The sequence below is a fragment of the Enhydra lutris genome, unplaced genomic scaffold, assembly GCF_002288905.1.
Source record: "Enhydra lutris kenyoni isolate GAN:26980312 unplaced genomic scaffold, ASM228890v2 scaffoldscaffold27, whole genome shotgun sequence".
Taxonomy (NCBI): domain Eukaryota; kingdom Metazoa; phylum Chordata; class Mammalia; order Carnivora; family Mustelidae; genus Enhydra; species Enhydra lutris.
This window is the reverse complement of record NW_019154111.1, coordinates 20,784,018-20,805,318: the sequence shown is the minus strand read 5'-3', so window position 1 is coordinate 20,805,318 and position 21,301 is coordinate 20,784,018. Positions and strand designations below refer to the sequence as shown.

Below are 21,301 nucleotides of genomic sequence, written 5' to 3'. Positions count from 1 at the left end.
TAAGGTGAAAACTTAGATTACTGGGGCGCCTGGGTGGCTCAGTGGGTTATATCCTCTGCCTTCAGCTCAGGTCATGATCCCAGAGTTCTGGGATCAAGCCCCACATCGGGCTCTCTGCTCAGCAGGGAGCCTGCTTCCTCCTCTCTCTCTGCCTGCTTCTCTGCCTGCTTGTGATCTCCGTCTGTCAAATAAATAAATAAAATCTTTAAAAAAAAAAAAAGAAAAGAAAACTTAGATTACTGATTTTAGATCAACCTTCTTTTCCAATGTTTATTCCATGCTATAAATTTTCATTTAACCACTGCCCTTGAATCCCACACATTCGTATGTATTGTGTTTTTATATTCACTTACTTCAAAATATTTTAATTTGTGTTATGACTTTTTCTTTGACTCATAAATTATTAGTAGTGTATTGGTTAATTACCAGTTATTTGGAGGTTTTCTAGTTATCTACTTTTGAATCTACTTTAATTTCATTTTGTTCTGAGAATGAACAGATTGGAATAATTTCCAGTTTGTATAATTTGTATATAATTTGTATAATTCTTATTTTTAAATCTGTGAAAGTATGTTTCATGCCCCAAAGGTGGAAAATCTTGGTTAGTATTTTGTATGACTTGAGACTAATGTGAATATTGTATATTCTGCCTTTTTTAGATTGAGCATTCTGTAAATGTCACTTAGAACAAGTATATTTATATTGCTGTTTAGGTCAACTATATCCTACTGATTTTCTTTCTGTTTGACCTGTCACTGAATGAAAAGTGACTAAATTAGTGGATTTATCTATTCTATTTTTAGTTCTATCGGTTTTTCTCTCATGTGTTTTGACACTTTACTGTTGAGTTTATATTTATTTATTTACGTATTTATTTATTTATTTTAAAGATTTTATTTATTTATTTATTTGACAGACAGATCACAAGTAGGCAGAGGCAGGCAGAGAGAGAGGGGAAAGCAGGATCCCTGCTGAGCAGAGAGCCTGATAGGGGACTTGAACCCAGGACCCTGGGATCATGACCTAAGCCAAAGGTAGAGGCTTTAACCCACTGAGCCACCCAGGTGCCCCTTGAGTTTATATTTATTTTGTTTGTTTTATTTTCTTAGAGGATCGATCTTTTATCATTACTTAATGCACTTAATTATCCCTGAAAATCACCCTTGTTCTGCTTTGTCTCTAACTGATATAGCTAATTCAGATTTTTGATTAATGTTAGCATAAAATATTTTTCTCCATCTCTTTGCTGTCCTTTTATCTATTTCCTTATATTTAAAATGAGTTACTTTTAGACAACATGTAGGATTTTGGTTTTGTTCATTTATCAGTTCTGACAGTTTATCTTTTAATTGGTGTATTTAGATCATTTATATTTAACTATTACTATAATTCAATATATACCATATTTGTAACTTCTGTATGTTGTATTTGTTCTTGTTTCATCCCCCCTTTACTTTTTCTGTTTTTCTTTGAGTATTTTACAAGGTCATCTCTCTTAGCACACCAATTATACTGCTTTTTGAAAAATTTTAATGATTGCTTTAGAATTTTCAATACACATACTTAACTACTCTAAATATACCTTCAAATTACATTATATGGCTTTACATATAGTACAAATACTTAAAATAGAGAATTCCTAATTCTTTCCTCTCTTTTCTAGTAATTTCACTGTCATTTACTTATCTATATGATACAATCCCCAAAACATTGCTACTATATTGAAGTTAGCAAGTTGCTTTAAAATTAAGTATTAAAAAGTAACGTATTTCATCTTCACTTAGTCTTTCTTTGTGAATTCTTTCTCTTTATCGATCCAAGTTTCTGATCTATATGCTTTGCTTTTTCTTCTAAGATTTTTCAGTGCAAGTTTGGTTAACAATGAATTACCTCAGTTTTTGTTTCATGAGAAAAATCTTTATTTCTCTTTCATGTTTGAAGGGTAGTTTGAATAGATAGACTTTTTTTTTTTTGAAAATTTAAATATATCTACATCTATTCTTAAATATTTCCCTCCATTCTATTCTTTTTTCCGAGATTTCTTATGAGAGGCCCACTGTAATCTTATATTTGCTCCTCATTGGATAAAGTGATTTTTTTTAATCTGGCTTATTTTATTTTACTTTTAAAGTGATGTCTACACCTAATATGGGGCTCAAACTCATGACCTGGAGATCAAGAGTCACATGCTCACCAACTGAGTCAGCCAGGTGACCTTCATCTGGCTTACTTTAAAATTTCTCTTTGTCTTGTCTGCAGTTGGAATATGGTATGTTTAGCTGTAATGACTTGTCTGTTTTAGTTTTAGTTCTGTTATTGTTTGTTTGTTTATGTTGCTTTTACTCTTCACTCTGCTTGGTGTTGTCTGAGCTTCCTGGTTCTGTAGATTAGTTTCTGTCATCAATTTTGGAACCTCTTAGCCATAATTACTTTTTTTTTTTTTTTTCTGATTCTCTCTTTTTTTCTCCTCTGTTATACATTACACGTATTTTATACTTTTGAATTGTCCCAAAGTTCTTAGATGACCTGTTCTACCTTTCTCATTCTTTCTTTCTCTTTTTATTTGACTTTTGTAGGCTAGTAACATTTGAGGAAGGTGAACATTCTCTGGTCTTCCAATTAATCTCATTATTTTAGTGGCCTGTAAACTTCACATCAGTTTCTACCTCTGTTCCCTCCTCATCCCCCACCATCTATTTCCTTCTCTAGCTACAATATTCTAGAGCCCTCATGACTCTTGTTTTTCTCTTTTCTGTTGAAACACAAAGGCTGGATGGTGTTAAGACTAGGCTCAGAATTGTGCTCAAGTTCTTTCCCCAAGAGAGTATGCCTTTGTTATGGTGAAGGCTCGAGACATGTTGCATACTGATTATTCTCTCCTTTTCTCTACCAGAGCCATGAAGGTGTCCTTCTTGGATCCTCACTCTGAGAAACTGGTGAGACTTCTAGAGGTAATCTGTGGTCCTGAGGACTTTCTCCTTCTCAACACTAGTGCATATTCAGCAGTGCATCGAAATTACCTGGTAAGTGTTCCTGCCAGTTTATCTCTCCCATGCCACTTACTCCAGGTAAGCAAATTTCTTTGCTAGACGGATCGGTCCTGTTTCTACATACTCGGGGATCTGCACCCTCAGTTCTCTGATTTGTCCTAGATGTCACTGATTTTTGGTTTTTCCAGCTTGATCTTGTTGTAAGGATGATGTGATGATTTCCAAGTTCTCTACATGTAAGAAATGAAACTCAAAACTGTAATTAAGGACTTTTAAGCATAAAATTCTTAACTAGTGGTTTCCAAATGCTTGTCCTATTTATTTATTTATTTTTAAATCAGAATGGCTGTGGAAGTAACATCTAGTCAGCTTCTTAGAAAAACAGATTCCTAGAGATTCTCTTTCAGAAATGTTGTGATCTAGACACTAGTATTGTTAAAAACTGCCCTTGGTGATTCTGTTGTGCAACTGGGTTATAGAAACTAAAATTCTAGAAAATAAAAGTTTTTTTGGCTGATGCTATCAATTCATTATTCTCTGTTTTCTACCTCTTCTAATATCTAGCATACAGCTTAGCTTATTTTAAAGCAGTTACTATGATCTTAAATAATCTGTTTTTTAAATATTTCTTTAAGAATTTGGTCCCACAGAATACTATAATCCAACTCATGGTTATCATCAATTTGTCTCAGGCAAAAGATAACATATTAGGTCACATTTGACTGTAACCAGTTATCTATTAAAATTCTAGAAAGACCTTCAAAAGATGATACATGGAAGTATTAATCAGTTTTCTTAGAATGATAGAAGCAATCCATTCCATTCATTGACAGGGAGGGAATACCCAAAAGAACTTTAGAATTCTGTGGTAGAAAATGGCTAAAATTAATTAGGAAGATATATTTAGGGGTTGAACAATTTGGTACATAAAGTGAAGTTGGGGATCATCCTTAATATTCTGTTAATATAAAAATTAATTCAGATCCCAGAACACACTTGACCTGTCTTTTTATAATGCAACACTAAACATATGAGTAGAACCCTAGAGCATTTGATGAAATAAACTTTTTACTCAAAACTGAACCTCATAATTTGGATTTAAAGTTTGTTTATTGTTATAAGTAGTATATGTGTATGTATATGTACATATGTATGTGTATTTCTCTGCTGACATGTATAGTTTTCTATCAGATGTAAGAGATTAAAAATTTGCAGAGACAAGCAGAAGAGAGAAAAGAGTTAGAAAGCTATGTGCTTGAAAAGCCTAGATGTTTATTTCTCCCAAGTAGAGCTTAATGGAAGAGATAAACCCGGAGGGCCCTGTTCCTGCTTTTAGTTCTGAAATGCTTAGTCCTGCAGAGAATGTTATTGTCCCAAAACTTTGATATGGTACAAGAGAAAATTTTAAATAAAATTTCTGTACTACTAAAATATTAATTTTCAAGTTCCAGAGGCCCAAGTAACAGATGATGTCACTGGGCACAAATCTATGAAAAATTTTACCAACACTAGAGAATCTATGGTAGTAATAATTTCTTATATCCAAATATGCTGAGGGTAGAATGGTGGTAACCTTGACTAAAACATTTAGAGACTCTTGGCCAACACAGAGTGCCTAGAACAAAAGCAAAGTGTTCTTTAATGTATATTGCCACTGGGGGAGCTAGGGAGGAGGAAATAAAATTGTGGTTAATTATACACCACATGATGTGCTGGGTTTTGAATCTTTTGCTCCCTACCAATTACAATATTAATAAAGAAAGTAAAAAAAGATGTGAATCTCATAGCATGCTTTTGATTGTAAACTAACAGCACTGAGAAGATGCTTCCTTGGTCCCATAAGGTGCGTACAAGCTCATTTAAAGTCTGTTTAGCTAGCAAGTTGTCTTTATGGTATATAATAAGGTTTCCCGTACCCTGGATAAGAATAAGGAAATAAAACTTCATCATGGTACATGACACTTCAAAAGGTTTTTTATCTCACTTAATTTAAGATTCATAACTAAAGCCAGGCTATGATTTTATTCTGACATTTCATCTGCTTAGCATAAGGAAGAGTCATCATGACCTCAGAATCGAGCCAGCCACAGTCATTCGGCAATCTAATTTTATACTCAGTGGGCTGGAATACTTTTCATCATTCTGGAAATGTTCTGGTTCATCTAGGAAACACTGGTTCTTGTATTTTATCTTCTTAAATAGATAATGGAGTAGTAGTGATCATGCAGATTAAGATTAAGTTCATTTAATGATCTTAAAATGTAGATTTTAAAAATCTTGTTAATGAGAATAATCCTCTTTAGGTATTTTGCCAGATGCTTGGTAACAACTGTTCTTGAGTGCAATTTATCCTGAGATATTTGCTTTTTGAAGTTTTCCTGATTAAGTGAAACAGAAGTAGTTAGAAGGCAATTTATACTCCTCTCAGTTCCAGATTGATCTGCAACACAGATTGAATTAGAGTTAACTGCTAAAAATGTTCTTTCTCATGCCTTCTTTTTCAAATTCTTGTGTACTTACTATTCCCCTCTTTAACTTTGTTTTAATCTGATGCAGTTCTGCTCAGCATATATAAAACCAGTGGCGTAAGAACAATCTGTAACTTTTTCAAAGAATTGCATATCAAGATTCTAGCCCTTCTGCAGGTAGATAAATGGCTAATACATTTTTTTAATGGAGTGATTGATTAATCCTACTAAACTCTAGATAAAAACTGAGGCCCATTCTTGATTAACTAAAGCATCAACATACTTTGAATGAGGGCTTTGGGAAGGAGATGAAAATAATAAAGACTATCTAGTCAGTGAGTTGGGTATATGTGGGCAAGCTTTCTAAGGAAAAGTGAAGAGGGAGAAATCCTTGATTAATTGAAAATGCTTTTGTTCCCATTGTGTTAGCATTTATGAAAATGAAAATTGGGTCACCTGTTCATTTGAAAAATAAATAAAAACAGTAAATTTGTTAAATAAGAACCAAAAAATGCTTGTAACAAATAGGTCTGAAATCATATAGTCCTTGTTAAAATATTTTTTTTAAAAACTCTCCACCACAAATTTCCAAAGAGTAGAATGTTATGGCTGAAGCAGAAACTTAAGGAAAGGAGAAATATCCTGCTAGCCAATTATCTGTTTTTTTTTTCCCTCCTCACAGTAGCCCCCCAAATATCTCCATATAATCCAGAGACTCTGGGTAACAGAATTGGAAAATTACTATTCATTCTTTTTGCATGCCTATAAGCTTATCTGCAGCATTTTTTTCCCAATTCTTTTGTTAAATATCATGCCTCTCAGCAGTGCTTTAAGAAGTGTCTCTTAAAGATGATGAGGTCAAAGAGAGTTGTGACATTTATTAATAATGTTTAAAAGGTCAAAAACAGAGAGCATGTGAAGCATGAAATAATATAGCATTCTATGGCTACGTGTATTAATACCTTACAGCTAGGAGCAGAGTTGTACTGAAGCATGTTATCATTGAGACTACCGGTAAAAAGGACATAGAAACTCATAGATATGCACTGGACAAGATTTATAGTTCTCCAAATGTGATTTGCAGGAGACTGGTTGTCCCCAAAGACATTGAAGGTTGTCTGCCAGCCCAGGTCTCTTAATGTTTGTATTGCTTAATTTATTTATATCTTGCCTAATTCCAAAAGCGATTTGGACCTAAAATACATTCAAGAGAAATAATTAAGTAAATAGGCAAATAGCTTAGCTAAGACCCAAAAGTAGACAAAATATGATACATCCATGGAGACGTTACTACTTAAAATAATACATGAGGCCCTCTATTCTTGTCAGAATTGACACAGAAATTAGGATAAGTTCACAAATGTCTACCATAAGAAGAAAAAATAATTCTATTGATTATAGTGTCCATGACATAATTCCAACCTTCTCAGTATTTACAGTCTAATCTGTGAGACAAATACAGATATGCCTAATTTCAATTCAGTGCCTAAATATTGTGATACATTGGTCAAAACATGTGACCTATTGTATTTCAAGATAGGAAGCAATGAGACATGTTGGAATGCTGTTGAAGTACAATCCAGCAACTGAAGTATTTGTAGCAGGAGACAGATGTTAAAGAGGTAGAATTTATAAAATTCAGTGATTGCTTGTATATGGAATATGAAGAAAGGATAGCACCACATCTTTGACTAGTTGCACCATTCTCCAAGATTAATAAACAAGGAAAAGAATATGTTTGAGGCTGCTTAGGAGAAAAACAATTATTTTTGGAACTAAGGACAGAGTGAATTTTTCCGTGTGTGTCTTCTACAAGGCAGTATAGCACAGTGAGCAGACTTTCTCAACCATATCTTTGTAATTAATAACCACAAACTTCTTTGGTCATTTCTTATATATTCTTCTACATAGTCCAAAAATAATATTTAAATATAACTAAGTAAAAGCAAGTTTAAGGGTTTCCAAAAGTGTATCATTCAGATAGACAACTTGGAGAGTTGGGCTGTGGATAATTTTCTTCTTAAATTCTTTGGATTATTATTATTAATGGAAACTTCTTCCCTTTGGGGATTATTGGGAAAGCTATTTCTGCCTCTCTCTTCACTCTTGTGATTATTGTTTCTCAGGAAAAGTGATTTATTTGATTTGTAGAATGACAAGAATCTCACAGCTACTGGTTATTCCTTTCTCTATTATAAAGGGCTGAGGTGTTAAATATGACCATTTCAGTGTGGTTTTCTCTTTTCACTTTTAGGCTAACTTGTGGCAACAGATCATTCTTCACTGAATGTAGGTTTGATAAAATAAGCACATCTGGGTACAAGTCTAGGGCTGCCTTTTAGAAGCAAGTTTGAATTGCAGCCTATTTTATCCCCACTCTCAGACCAAGAAGAGTATAAAACAATGATTTATCTTAGGCTGCCTGAGTAAATTTCCCAACCACTGACCAAATCTCCTTGTGCCTGGATCTCAGTTCTGAATTTTGGAAAAGGTGGCAGAAATCTTTATTTTTGTAGCTTTTAATCTACTTTCGTCTTCCCAGAAAGAAAACTAATTTTTTAAAAAGATTTTATTATTCACTTGTTTATTTATTATTATTATTATTATTATTATTATTATTTGCTTCCTGCTTGGAAATGCTATTGGTCCTGGAGAGAGGAAGGCAGGCAACCCCGACTTCCTGCCGAGGGTGGCCACGAGCTCTCACTGCTTCCCCTGCTGCTGATGGGGAGGTTCACATGCTCGGAGAAGGCCAGGAAGGGTTGGAGCTTGGACTGGGCACTGAGGCATGCCACGCAGGCGCAAGTTGGGGGAAGGATTCCAGGTGACTGGGGGCCAGGACCTGGTGAATCAGCAGCAAGCCTAGCAAGTTGTTGTCCACAAAGATCTGGTTGCCCACGATGAAGGCCTGGCCCCCGGTTCTGAGACAGCGAATTCTCAAAAGTCTTCAGATGCCCCAGTGCCTTCACATACTCCTCCTTACCCACCTCTTAATTGGTGTAGATAAGGAAAAGGTATTTTCAATGGAGATTCTCCATGCTGTCAGTCACCATGCCCACCAGGGGCACCTCCCTCCGGTCCATACACCCCAAGGGACTGCCCAGGTATCGTAGGATGGCATTGGACTAATACAAGATAAGGTCTCCATCCTGAAACTTGGGAATCTTCCCATACATATAGGAGGGCTTGAGTGAGCCTGAAGCCAGATCTCCCTGGCTCCCAGGTCCTCTTCTCTCCAGCTCAGGCCCAGGTTGGCCATCAGCATGTTGTATGCTCCACTTACTGGACCAGCCAGGTGCCCCAAGAAAACTGATATCTTGGTGCCAATCTGATGTTTGTGTCTGTATTTCAAATCTTTAAGAATCTGTAGTAGTGGATATGCAGTTTTGCTCCAAAAAGAACCCAAGCACAGATCTCTCATTGGGGTGACTTTGGGAGTATTTAAAGAAGAGATGATACATACTATACTCAAAATGGTCTAAAGTAGTATTTTGGTAACTATTTTTTGGAAATGTTTCTAAGTATTTTGATTCTTTGGCTATGCTTGAGAAACAGTAAAAATGCATTATTTTCCAATTCTAACCAGATAAAATAGATCTGGAGTGGAATCCAGTATGTATATCTTTTAAAAAAGCCACAGAATATTCTGATTCAAATACCCACAAATTACCTAGGAGATACTGTTATAAGTTTAGAAGTAAAATATTTTTTAGTTGAGCTTTTGTTAAGTATTATCCCCAATAAGCTGTTTTTAAATATTATCCATTTGGAGTCTAAAACTTTACTCTCCAATAGCTACTGAAAAATAACTCCCACCCTCATCACTGTTAATTGAAACAATGTTGGGTACCTGAATTAACACCGATGGTGACCTATATTGTGGGCTGAAATATAAAGCTAACAGGAAAAAAAGTAAATATCATTCTCCTTATAATGGGAACTAGAAAACACGTAAAGAATGAGTAGGAAGCAGTAGAATCAAAAGCCAAGGTCATAATGTAGAGAAAAACTTAAGAGACAAAATGTATTGTTTTTCAGCTAAGTTTTGTGGAAGCAAAAATAAGAAAATGTGCATATATTTTATGAAACCAAGAAAAAATATTAGAGCCAAGAGTAAACCAGTTTGCGACAGAAGAGAAAGAAAGATTACCATAGAGCAATAGAGCCCTGTCTATGTTCAGTGATTACCGAAGCTGTAGCAAAATTCCTGCCTACGTTTTCTGCTTTCCTTAAGTCTTTGTTGTTTGGTTTGTGTGTGTGTAGTTTGATGCATATTAATCATTATAGTAAATTCTTCTTACTTGGGATAAATTGTAGTTATCTTTACTTTTTAAAAAAGTGGTAAAACAGATGTCTTTCCTGGGTATGATTTCATACAGTATCAAATCCAAAGACTATTTCACTTTATTCATTTTCTATCTACCTAACATTGTATATCATACTAATAAACAATATTTTTAAATTGTTCGATTATAGTTTATGTGTTACTATTATTGAATAAAAACACATGACATTGTATGCCATCTTGATTTTTGTAACTCAGTTCACGAAAGTATTTTAAGAGAACTGTTACCTGAAGAACCACCTAGGTATTTTCTTTTGTGCCTCTGCCTCTGGTGTGTGTTAGCATTTTGCTATAACTTTCACCTGCTCAAATTATAGAGTGTTTTTTTTTTTCCACTCAATCTATCTGTGGGCATTACTTAACATTATGAGATATGATGAGGATATTTATTTTTTGTTATGTAGTAAACTTCTGGACTTCAAGAAATATTAGTATTAATTCTAGGGATGTTTTTAAATTAGTCCTCATTTTCCTCTTTTAATGAAAGTTGGATCAGTCAGAATCCATCTAGAAATTAGAAACCATTCCTGTCATTTCGGAGGAACATTGGTTACATGGCTATTGCAAGACATAAAGAGTTGAAAGGGGATTCAGAGAAAATAAAAATTAATAATTATAGGAAGCAGCTACCATGTCTAAGTCTAAATGGAAAAAAGAAGTTGTGGAGTTAGAAGAACCTAGTTGCTCTGAAGAGGGGACCCAGCAAAGCTGATTCTCAGACCGTTATGAAGGTGATACTTCTCAATGCTTCTGTTACCTGTGGGGAACACAATCAGGTTGACTCTGAAAATGACAAAAAATGGAAATCTGGAGATTTGCCTGCTGCTACTTCTAGGACAACAGATAGCAACAGGGAAAACAGGAAGTCAGTACCTTCTCCACAACTCCCACTTCCTATGATTTCTCTAGGGCCTACTCTCTAACCTGGATTGAAGCCAGCTCACAATGAAATGAATCCTAAGAGAATCATGCAGAGTATAGAAGTTTAATTTAGAGCTGACAGACAATAGATAAATTCACTAAAAAAAATTAACCTTTTTTATGTAGTTTTAGTGTTATATATACATTACATGCTCATCATTATACTGATTAATTTTCCTTCCTGTGTATATATATATATATATATATATATTTCATTTTAATATATTTGAAATTGTTGTGACAGTAGAAAATATATAAATTATAAACAAAATAATGCTCTGAGAGTTACCACCCTAAAGGTAGAATGAGACTCAAACACAGGAAATGTGATGACTCTTCAACTTGTAGCTTCTTGAAATGTTTCATTCTTTCTTCTTTTCCAACATATATGTGGAAGATTGTAGTTGTCTCTATATGCTCTGCTTCAGCTGCTTCTTACAAGTTTTGATAAGTCTTATTTGTTTTTCAGTTACAAGTATTTTGTAATTGTCATTTCAATGTCTTTTTTGACCCGTGGGTTGTTTTGAAGTTTATGCTTAATGTCGAACCCTTTTGGGGACTTCATAATCATTCTGTTACTGCACTGAAATCATTACAATTTAATTCCACATTATTCAGAAAAATCCTCTGTATTATTTTAATACTTTAAAATGTCTTTATACTTACTTAAGTGTCTAGCATATAGTTCATTTTGAGAAGTGTCCCATTTATATTACAGATGATATACATTCTGTTCCTCTTGAGTGTAGGGTTCTATAAATGTCAAATAGAACAAGTTGGTGAAATGTGTTTTCAAATATTGTATATTTTTGCCATTTGTATCAGTCTTTTCTAATAGTTACTAAGATTTGTGTTTAGATATTCATCTATGATTATAAATTTGTCTATTTTTCTTCTTAAATCTTCAAATTTTGGCTTTTTGCATTTTGAAGCAAATTTAAGATTATTATACCTCCATTTTTATAGGAACCATTTATCCATATAGAGTGTCTTTCTTTGCCCCTAATAATATTTTCTACATTCAATTTTTTTTATATTATTATCATTATGCCAAATGTCTTTCGAGTATTTGCATATTTCACAGGATACTTTTTTTTAGTCACTCTTCTTTCAAATCTGTTTATATTTTTATCCATAGTGAGACTTTTATAATGGGAAAATAATTGTGTCTTTTGTTTTTAATCCTTTCTGACATTTGTCATTTAATTAGAAGGGTTTTTTTAATATTTAATTTAACCACTGATATAGGGGGATTTAAATTACCATCTTGCTATTTATTTACTAATTGTTCTGTATATTATTTATTTCTTTATTCTTTTCTAGCCTCCCTTTGAATAATCAAGTTTTTATTTTTTTTGTTGTATCTCCACAGTGCACATGTTATTTATGCTATTTTACTTTTACAAGTTAGCTAGTAATATATTCTTTTACAAGTTAGCTAGTAATATAGAGATTAAAATATGCAACTTTTGCTGCTTACAGTCTACCTTAAATAAATGCTTTCAGCATGTCTCAAACAACTTGAGAATCTTAGAACAGTTGAACTCCATTTATCCCATTCCTCACCTTCATGCTATTATTGTAGGTTTTATTTATTTGTTTTAAAATTCACATGTCATACTTAATTTTTTTTCTTTTGCTTTTAAATATAAAACTACTTTTTAAATTTGTTTATATATCTGTTCCTTTTGCTGCTATTTATTCCTTTTGGCATCATAGAGCTTCTGTCTGGTATAATTTCCCTTCCATATGGGATACACCTAAAATAATTAGCCGAAACAGTCTCAGGTGACTAGTAATTTACAAGAGGAATAGGAAGACCCCACCTAGAAGTTACCTGCAGATCATGCTTTTCTGCATGCTTGCCTACCCTTCTCCTCATGAAGGCTAAGCAGAAAATAAGCATAAATAACTTGTAGCACCACCCAAACGAACTGCAAAAAGAACAAAAGCATATATAACAGAAAACTTCAAATGCAAAGGAAGTACAATCAGGATTCAACAAACGTATGAGAAAAGCCAATGACATAAAAGGCTGATCATGACAAATCAAAGTAATTACAGTTGCATAAAATATTATTAAAATCTAATGTGGGGAAAGAGTTAAATCAACCCCTACATATTATAATCTGTTTCAATTTGGACTTCTTTGCTTCTATAATTCTATGTTAGAATTTTCCTGCACTGTTGCTTATTTATTTATTTGTTTGTTTGTTTATTTATTATGTCTGTGTCTGCCTTCTGGAATAGGGACAGAAAATAAAGCATCATGCATTTACTTTGTCTCTCCAGAGGCTTAGATAAATTTTAACTTTTAATAAATAAATCTTCTTAACCTTGAAGTCTGAAATAGAAGTGATCTATGGGAATCTAAAATGAATGCAATTTTAAATAAATACAAACAAATATAATCAACAAGACAGCTTATCAAAGGAAACATAGATAAATACAGTTGAAAATTTTAGGTGGTTGTTGAAATAGTTTTTAAAATATTTAAATGTCAAATAGTAAAATGCTAGTTATGCTAGATTTTTTTTTTTTTTAAAGAGCTGAATAAAATACTACTTTTCTAAGATCTAGCCATGGAATCGTTCTAAAATGGAGCACAAAGGGTTGACAATGAACAATATGGAGAAGAAAGACAAGTGAAATAGGAAATAGAAGCAGACATTCTAAATCTAAAGGAGAATGAAGGAGAAAAGAGAGAATGGAAGAGTTTCTCTTTAAAGAAATAAAAGAGAAGGATGCTCCAAAACTGATGAAAAAGAGGAATACACAGATTGAAAAGGACATACACCTCCAGGAAAAAAAATATGTCAAATATGTCTCTCTCTCTCTCTCTTTATATATATATATATACACATAAACACACACACAATTATATATGCATATAATAAATATAAATATGTATATACAGAATAAATGCATAAATGTATAATATATAAATTATATGTACATATATATGTATATATAGTATATATACAATACCAAAATTGATAACATTAACAAACAAATAATCTGAAATTATTATTTATAATAAAGCAGAATCAAACTGATATCAGACTTCTCATCAAAACAGAATCTAGGAAAGAGCAAATGGCATTTTCAAAGGAGAATTAACAGGTTCTATACCTAAGCAGGTAGGATGTTGAAGTAAAAATTACTCAAACATGAAAATTCTCAATAGAGTATTTCAAAACTTCTAAATCCCCAAGGGAAGAATTTCTGGAGTATATACTTCTTTAATCCAAGAATTAGGTTGCAGGAAGACAATAGGAACAATGAAATTAGTAAAGCAAACGCTAAATGTTAACTATAAATACATACAAATGAGAAAAATTAATAAATCTGGAAATAAATCGCCAGACAAAATCATCAGAGGAAGTGAACACTAATGGTAAGGAAATGACACTCCCTCCTTGTCTAACTTGACCGCAGATAGCTGAAACAATAAAAAATGGGATGGGTCATTTGTTTTTCTAAGACATAGACTATAGGTACTAATTAATTCTATGTATTCCTGGACAGCATAAGTTTAAATATGTGTTCTAAATATCGAATGCTGAGAGACTTCTGATTCTTGAAACTAGATATAGAAAAAAATTCTCCTACAATTCAAATAGCTTTGAATTTCTACAAACATACCTCTTAAAGCATTTCTGGGCTCATTGGAAAAAAGAAAGCATGAGAATAAGCTAAATAAATAAGCAAAAAATAAGCTAAATTGATTGGTTTCATCGATGCACACAATTGCTTTGCCTTGGGTCAAAATGGCATAAGGCTGCTAAGATCTGGAAATGAAGCCTTATGTCCACACCAAGGTGTGAGCTTATTAGGGTGGAACATTCAAAGTTAATAAGGTTGTTGCAGATAAGTAACATCATTTTTTTCTTCCTGGCAAAAATAAATGCAAACACAAATCTCATCTACACCCAAATGAAACATATCCCCAACACAACTTGCCCTCAGATCTCAGCAGCCACTGCAATGCCAATTAACCAGAGAGAGACTGAAAGGGACCCCAGACTGCCAAGTGGTCATGACCACATACATATCTTCTACTTGAAAACTTGACAAAAGAAGCTGATCCAGGAAAACATTGCTGGAACTCATGGTTAGAAGAATAAAACTTTTTTTTTTTTTCTTCTTCCTGCAGAGGTCCAGCCAAACTAGGGGTCCTAAAGTGTATGTTTCTCTAGCTTCATGGTTAGTCCACCTCTATTGCCCTGGCCTCCTCCCTCTTCCCCACATGCATTTCTCATCCATGTATCCCTGAAGTAGCTCTTAGGAGATGCAGCATTGTGATGGCCCTGGAAGGCATAAGACTAGTCATATTAATCATCAGTTTGTTAGAATATATAAGGAAATATCCCAGTTCAGATGATGCTTACTTAAATTTATTGCCCATGGCTTATAGTTCCTTTGACTTCTGAAACAGAATAGGAAAGACCAATCCAGAAAGAAGAAGGAAGAAACTTTAGCTGATATACCTCCAACAGAACCATTGACCTGCTGAACCTAATAGTCTACTTAGCTATTTTCCACAGGTTACAATGATAAGACTTGGGGAACAGTATAATTTTTTGGAAGTTTATACATTTTGAATGACCCAAGCTCTTATAAGGATATAAAATAAAAAAGGTACCTGGCTGGGTCAGTTGGTAGAGCATACAAAGCTTGATCTTGGGGTTGTGAGTTCATGCCCTCTGTTAGGGTTAGAGATTACTTTAAAAAATTAAAATAAAATAATAGAATAATGCTTAGACTAGGAAAAAAAGAGACTCAGGTTCTAATGTCAATCTACATACTGACTAAGATAGCTTAACCTAATTTTTCTGAGATTTTTCTTTTTGTTAAAGAAAAACAAAACCAAATGAAGGAAAACAAATAGATTAAAAGGTAAAAAAAAAAAGTCTCCTATGATACACTCTCAGAAAACCATTTTGATATTAAAAATTTCACAAGCATGCACACACACATATGCAAACACATAGGTGCCTATGTTGTTTGCTTAATAGTGATGAAAAAAGATTACAGAGCAAAGGAAGCACTTTACAAACTGGAACAATACAATAACTTACCTAATAAATTAGAAACACCAAGAAAGAACAGTTACTGGTGAAATTTCTGTTGTCACTTTAAACACTGAGGAAAAGGGCAAAGAGATTAAAGTGATAAAGATGAGATAAGTACAAAGACACTGATGATCTAACAGAAGTTTCCTAAAATGGAGAATGCATCAATTGAAATCTGAAAAATGTGTTCAGAGAAATGACACAGCAAAATTTCCCTGAAATGAAAAATTGTATAAGTAGATTAAAATATGCCAATTATACCAAAATGAATTAAAAGATAAAAATCAACATTGAATTATATACTGGATGTTATAAAGGTCAACTCTTTTTAAAGTATACTTGGTTCATCTAGGTAGAATATGAAAGTTACCTGCAGAGTGAAAATCAGGCTGGACTCAGATTTACCCACAAAACCAAGAACAGTTCAGCAGCATTTTGAAACACATAGGAAATATTGTTACCAAGAAAATTATATTTAGCCTAATTTTCATACAAGTATAAAAACAAAAGGAAGATATACTCAAATATGAGGAAGCTCAAAGAAGACAGCATTCACAGGCACTTTTTGGAAAAGCTACTTACTGGAATTTCACCAAGAGAGTCAAAATACACAGTTTGGAAATGAAGATATCATTTAGAAGGACTGTTGGTATATATTGAAATCCTATATAGAACCAAGATTATGAAACAAGGAGAATTGTTGGTACAGACCAGATAATGTAATGCTATGAAGTCTAATTAAACATATTCTAAAAATGCAAAAGTTGTACAAAAGGAGAAATTAAAGTGAAAGTTATAGTGCTAATAATTTCATCTTTCATAGCAGGGAGTTAGGGGGTATAGCTCAGTGGTAGAGCATTTGACTGCATAGCAGGGAGTTCATAATAGTAATACATTATAGAAACATGGGATAGAACTATTATAAAATACAAATATACATTAACTATTATAAAATAGAAATAGCATTTTAAAGGGAAAAAGGAATGACTTCAAAATCTCTGATACCCCTTAAAGCAAAACTCTGTAAATGCCTGTGCCCACTATCTGCATTTCTCTCCCAAACCTGATACAATCAGTCCTTCATCCTCTCTCCACAGAAACTGGTTTTGTGAACTCTGTGTTGCCGTACGTAGTGGTCATTTCTCAGCCTGCATCTTACTTTCTTTATCTTCAGCATTCGACACTCAGAATACCCTTCTCCTGGCAAGACTGATTTTCCTCTTAGAGGACATCAATGTCTTCCCATTTTTTCTTTGGTTTTATGGCCTGCAGCTTTTTAACATTTCAATTAATCTTCCTCAAACTAGCAGCTATAAAGGTTGTAGAGTTCCTACATTTAGTACTTGAATTTCTTTGTCTTTATGACTTCTTAAGGGATCGCATATGATTTCGTCAATACGTGAAATGAATTGTCAGCATTTATATACTGTCAGTTTTTAAAAGTACATCCATCCTGAATTTTAGACTCAAATATTCAACCACTTCCTTGACATCTAAATTTGAATATCTGATAGCTATCTCAAATTTAACATGTTAGGAGTGAAACTCCCTCCCCCAAATTTCTCATCCTGCTTGTCATCCAGTTTTCTCCATATTAGTAAGTGACAACAATAGCCTTCCCATTGACTTTTATCTCTCATATCCTATCCACAATTACTCATCAAATGCTGTTCAGTTTATCTTCAAAATATATCCATCTCCAGTATAGCTTGTACAAGTCACTATTAACTGTCACTGTATCATTCCAATAGACTCCTTTTAAGCTTTCTGCTTTTATCTTTATTCCTACAATCTACTCGTAGAAGAATATCTCAAATGAACATGCTAAAAATTAAATCAAATCATTTACTTTTGTACTCAAAATCTAATGTATTCTTGCCTCATAGTAAAATAATAATAATAATTAATAATAATAGTTGGTGTTTACTGGTTTTTACCAGTGAGGGTGGGGGCCTCCATTACATCTCTGCATTGTAAGAAATAACCTTTTTCATCTGCAATGAAGAGATTATTGAAGGCAAGTCTTTGATGGACCAACAAACCAGTATCAAAAATTATATATGGTAATGAGTAATTCAAGAAAGAGTTAGTGGGCTGATTGTCTCTAACTACACTGAAATTTGTTAAAGAAAGTGAATTGTAAACTTAAAATCCAAAATTCTCATCTCAAAATCTAACCAAAAGTCAAGGATTTTCTCCAATTTTATAAAAGAATTGACTGTAGCCATAACATTTAATCTACAGTGTACCGAACTACAACATTACCTGAATTCAGAGTCATGACCAGACTCCTCTGTGGAAAGGGCCTGTGAATTGAAAGGGAGGTATCATAGAGAACTCGGGGTCTCCCTAGGAAACAGGAAAAGCTTTTCTTCTATTTTATAAGGGTCTTGATAGCTTCCTGAAAGATGTTGTAATGATGTCTCTAAGGTATTTTATTGGCAAAGGGAAACAGGGTTATTTTGTTTTGTTTTTTTTCCCATCACTTACTTACAAACACCCTTCTAGGCTTCAAGAGTCAGAGTCCAGGATTCTCTAAAGAAATAATATAAGTTTAAGCCCAAAAAAGTATGAACTCAAATCTCAAGATCTAATTTATATTGAGAAAAACCTGGGAATGTGTGGAAATGGATTCTAAGATGATAGACCAGAGGGCTCAATTTGTCAATTGGGCTATATGTATCAGAGATTTGAATTCAAAAAGGTGAGGGAGATAATTTCTGGTTTTGTTAGTTGGTTGTTACAGAGGCTCAATGGTGGCATGAACTAAAGTGAATTCTCAGGATTTCTTGGTGTGTCACATATACTTCCTAAGCATGCCCAAACCAATGCATTCTATTTCATGTGCTTTATTTATAACATGATTTTGACACTCCTCCACCGAAAGGTGTAAGTAAGTATATTGTCTCTCTCTTTGAAATCCAGGCAGGCCTGTAACTCAGAAGTAACAGCTTATATCTAATCATTATGGGATACTTACCCTTGAAACCAAGCCACTTGACCATGAGTATGCCAAGCAGCCACATAGAAAGGCCAGACAGAGTCGCCCAGCTCAGCTGAGGTCCTAGTTGATAACCATCACCAGTACCCAACAAGTGAGTTGAGATGTCAGATTCCAAGTTACCCAGCCAACACTGAATACACCAGAACCCTACACAAATTCCCATTCATGAGCAAAATAATATTTCTGTTGTGTTAAGCCACTAAGTTTTGGGCTGGTTTAATACTCAAAAGTCAATAACCAGAATACTTGGTGTAATGTCATTTTTTTGGCCTATTGGTGCTCACGTCTCTTCTTCACCTTTTCCCTGCTCTGCTCTGTATTGTAGCAAGTATGAGATCTACAAGTTGCATCCCCCAATTCCTGCAAGTTGGCTCACTGCTTGTTTAGTTCAGTAAACAAAAAGAACTGGAAGTGGTTTAGAAAGTGGGAGGAAAGGAAAAGCCAGGATATTTAATGTGAACATTCATTCTCTCTGAGTCTCATGAAATATCTTCAGATGAAATACCTTCACATAAAATACCTATTATCTTGCCCATGGCTCCAGCTTTCACCAGAGAGGTCTGTTGTGGTTTGACCTCATTCTGGTTGACTTATGTTTCTTGGAATATAGTAAAATGGCCTCCTTCCTTTGTCTGTCCAAGCGGGTAGCTTACAGCAATTCTAGGAAGCTGGTACTTCCTCATCATTTATTATATGGATCCTCAGATAGTCCTTCACCTTTTTGACAAATTCTCTGTGTTAAATTCCCTGTATTTTCAATACTGTAAGTAGTTTATTTGGACCCTACCTGATAACAAATATAGAAAATACAAATAAATAGAGAGTCCAGAAAAGAATATAATAGAGAATTCAGAGGAATCCAAACAAATAGAGAACTAGGACATTTGGAGTTGATCCTTCATGCATGAACTTTTTATCCATCCTTTAATCATGGTAGAGGTGGGTGTAGTCATTAATATCCAGAGTTTTGGCAATATTGATACTCATACTTGGCTTAGTCAACCCTTAGTTTTATGATTATTTATCCAGTTTTGAGTATGTGTTTGGAATAGATTTATTCACCAAGTCCCAAATATCTGGAACTGGGTTTGTATGAGGAGGCAAGTGGAAGTCTTGGGTCCCCCACTACTACAAAAAAGTAAATCTGAAAGAACACTTAATCCCAGTGGGAAATTCTAGGGTGATACTATCATATTCCCTTTTAACTTACTGATGACCATACTGAAGAGAGATATTGGTGTAAATGTGATCTTCTAACTTGAGAAAATTACATAACCTGTGGATCCTGGTATATTATCCACTGATCTGGCAAATTTTTCATTTCTATCCCTTTAAGGAGAGAACACTAGAAACAGTTGACTTTTACCAAGCAGGGAGAACAGAGTCCTCACAATCTTGTCTCAGATTCGCATAAACTTCCCTGCTATTTATCAGATGTCAATCCAAAGAGATCTTAGTTATATATATCAGCATGTGTATGTGCATGTATATAATAATCACTGAACATCACACTATATTGATGGCAAATGATGATATATTCTTGTGAATAAGACACAGTAGATACCCTAAATGCCTTGGAAAAGCACATGGGTGCCAGTTATAAGAAGTAAATCCCAAGAAATTCTAGGTTTCTGCCATCTCAATGAATTTTCTAGGAGGTCCAGTGTTGTGGGGTATATCATCACAACCATTCTAAATCAAAAGACATATTTAAACTCATTGCACTCCCTCCTGACTAAAGGAAGCGTAGTTCTTAGTAGGTTTGTTTAGCTGTTGGTTAAAATATATCATATTTGAGTATTTTTTTCACATCCTTTTAGTGAAGTCATTTTTTTTCTTGGAAGGAAAAACAGAAGTGTCTCTAGTTAGTCTCTGCTGCAGTTCAACCCATGCTACCACTTGGTCCTTATTTCCCGAGATATCATGTTGTTTAACACTTCTGATTTAGATCAGGTTAATGTATGGAGTCTAATGTAAGCACCATGATGTAATACTGAGAAGTTCTTTAAAATTTTGGAAAAAACTCTTGGCCTCTTCAGACAAATGATTATTCTCCATCTGATAACTATTAACTTGTCATTAATTGATTGTCTGACCAGAAGTTATGAGAAGTCTGTGTCAACTGAGTTCCACATCATGAACTGAATATCCAAGAACATTCCTTTTTCAAGTAGAGGAGGTATTTATAGTACTAAACTTTGACAAATACTGACATTCCAACTTCTGTCAACAAAAGAAGTTGTATTTGTATATAGTTACATATCCTGTATGCCTATCCATGCTATATTGTCCACTGTCTTCAAATCACATATATAGCCTCATGGATATTGCCTATTACAATGTCCATGTTACCAAGGAGGGGGAAGAAAGAGGTCTTGCTTGACAAATAGTTCCTGGAAATAAACTTAGATAACCAGGATTGGTTATACTCCTGTTATGCAGCCTTATTCAGGAGTAGAGAAGAAAGAAAATCCTGCCAATGATTATAAATTCAACTT

At 33.9% G+C, this 21,301-nt stretch overlaps 1 pseudogene; it reads right to left on the bottom strand.

The window, feature by feature from the left end:
- Nucleotides 1-8,097: 8,097 nt before the first annotated feature.
- On the bottom strand, nt 8,098-8,879 carry LOC111151916 (annotated as a pseudogene).
- Nucleotides 8,880-21,301: the final 12,422 nt, after the last annotated feature.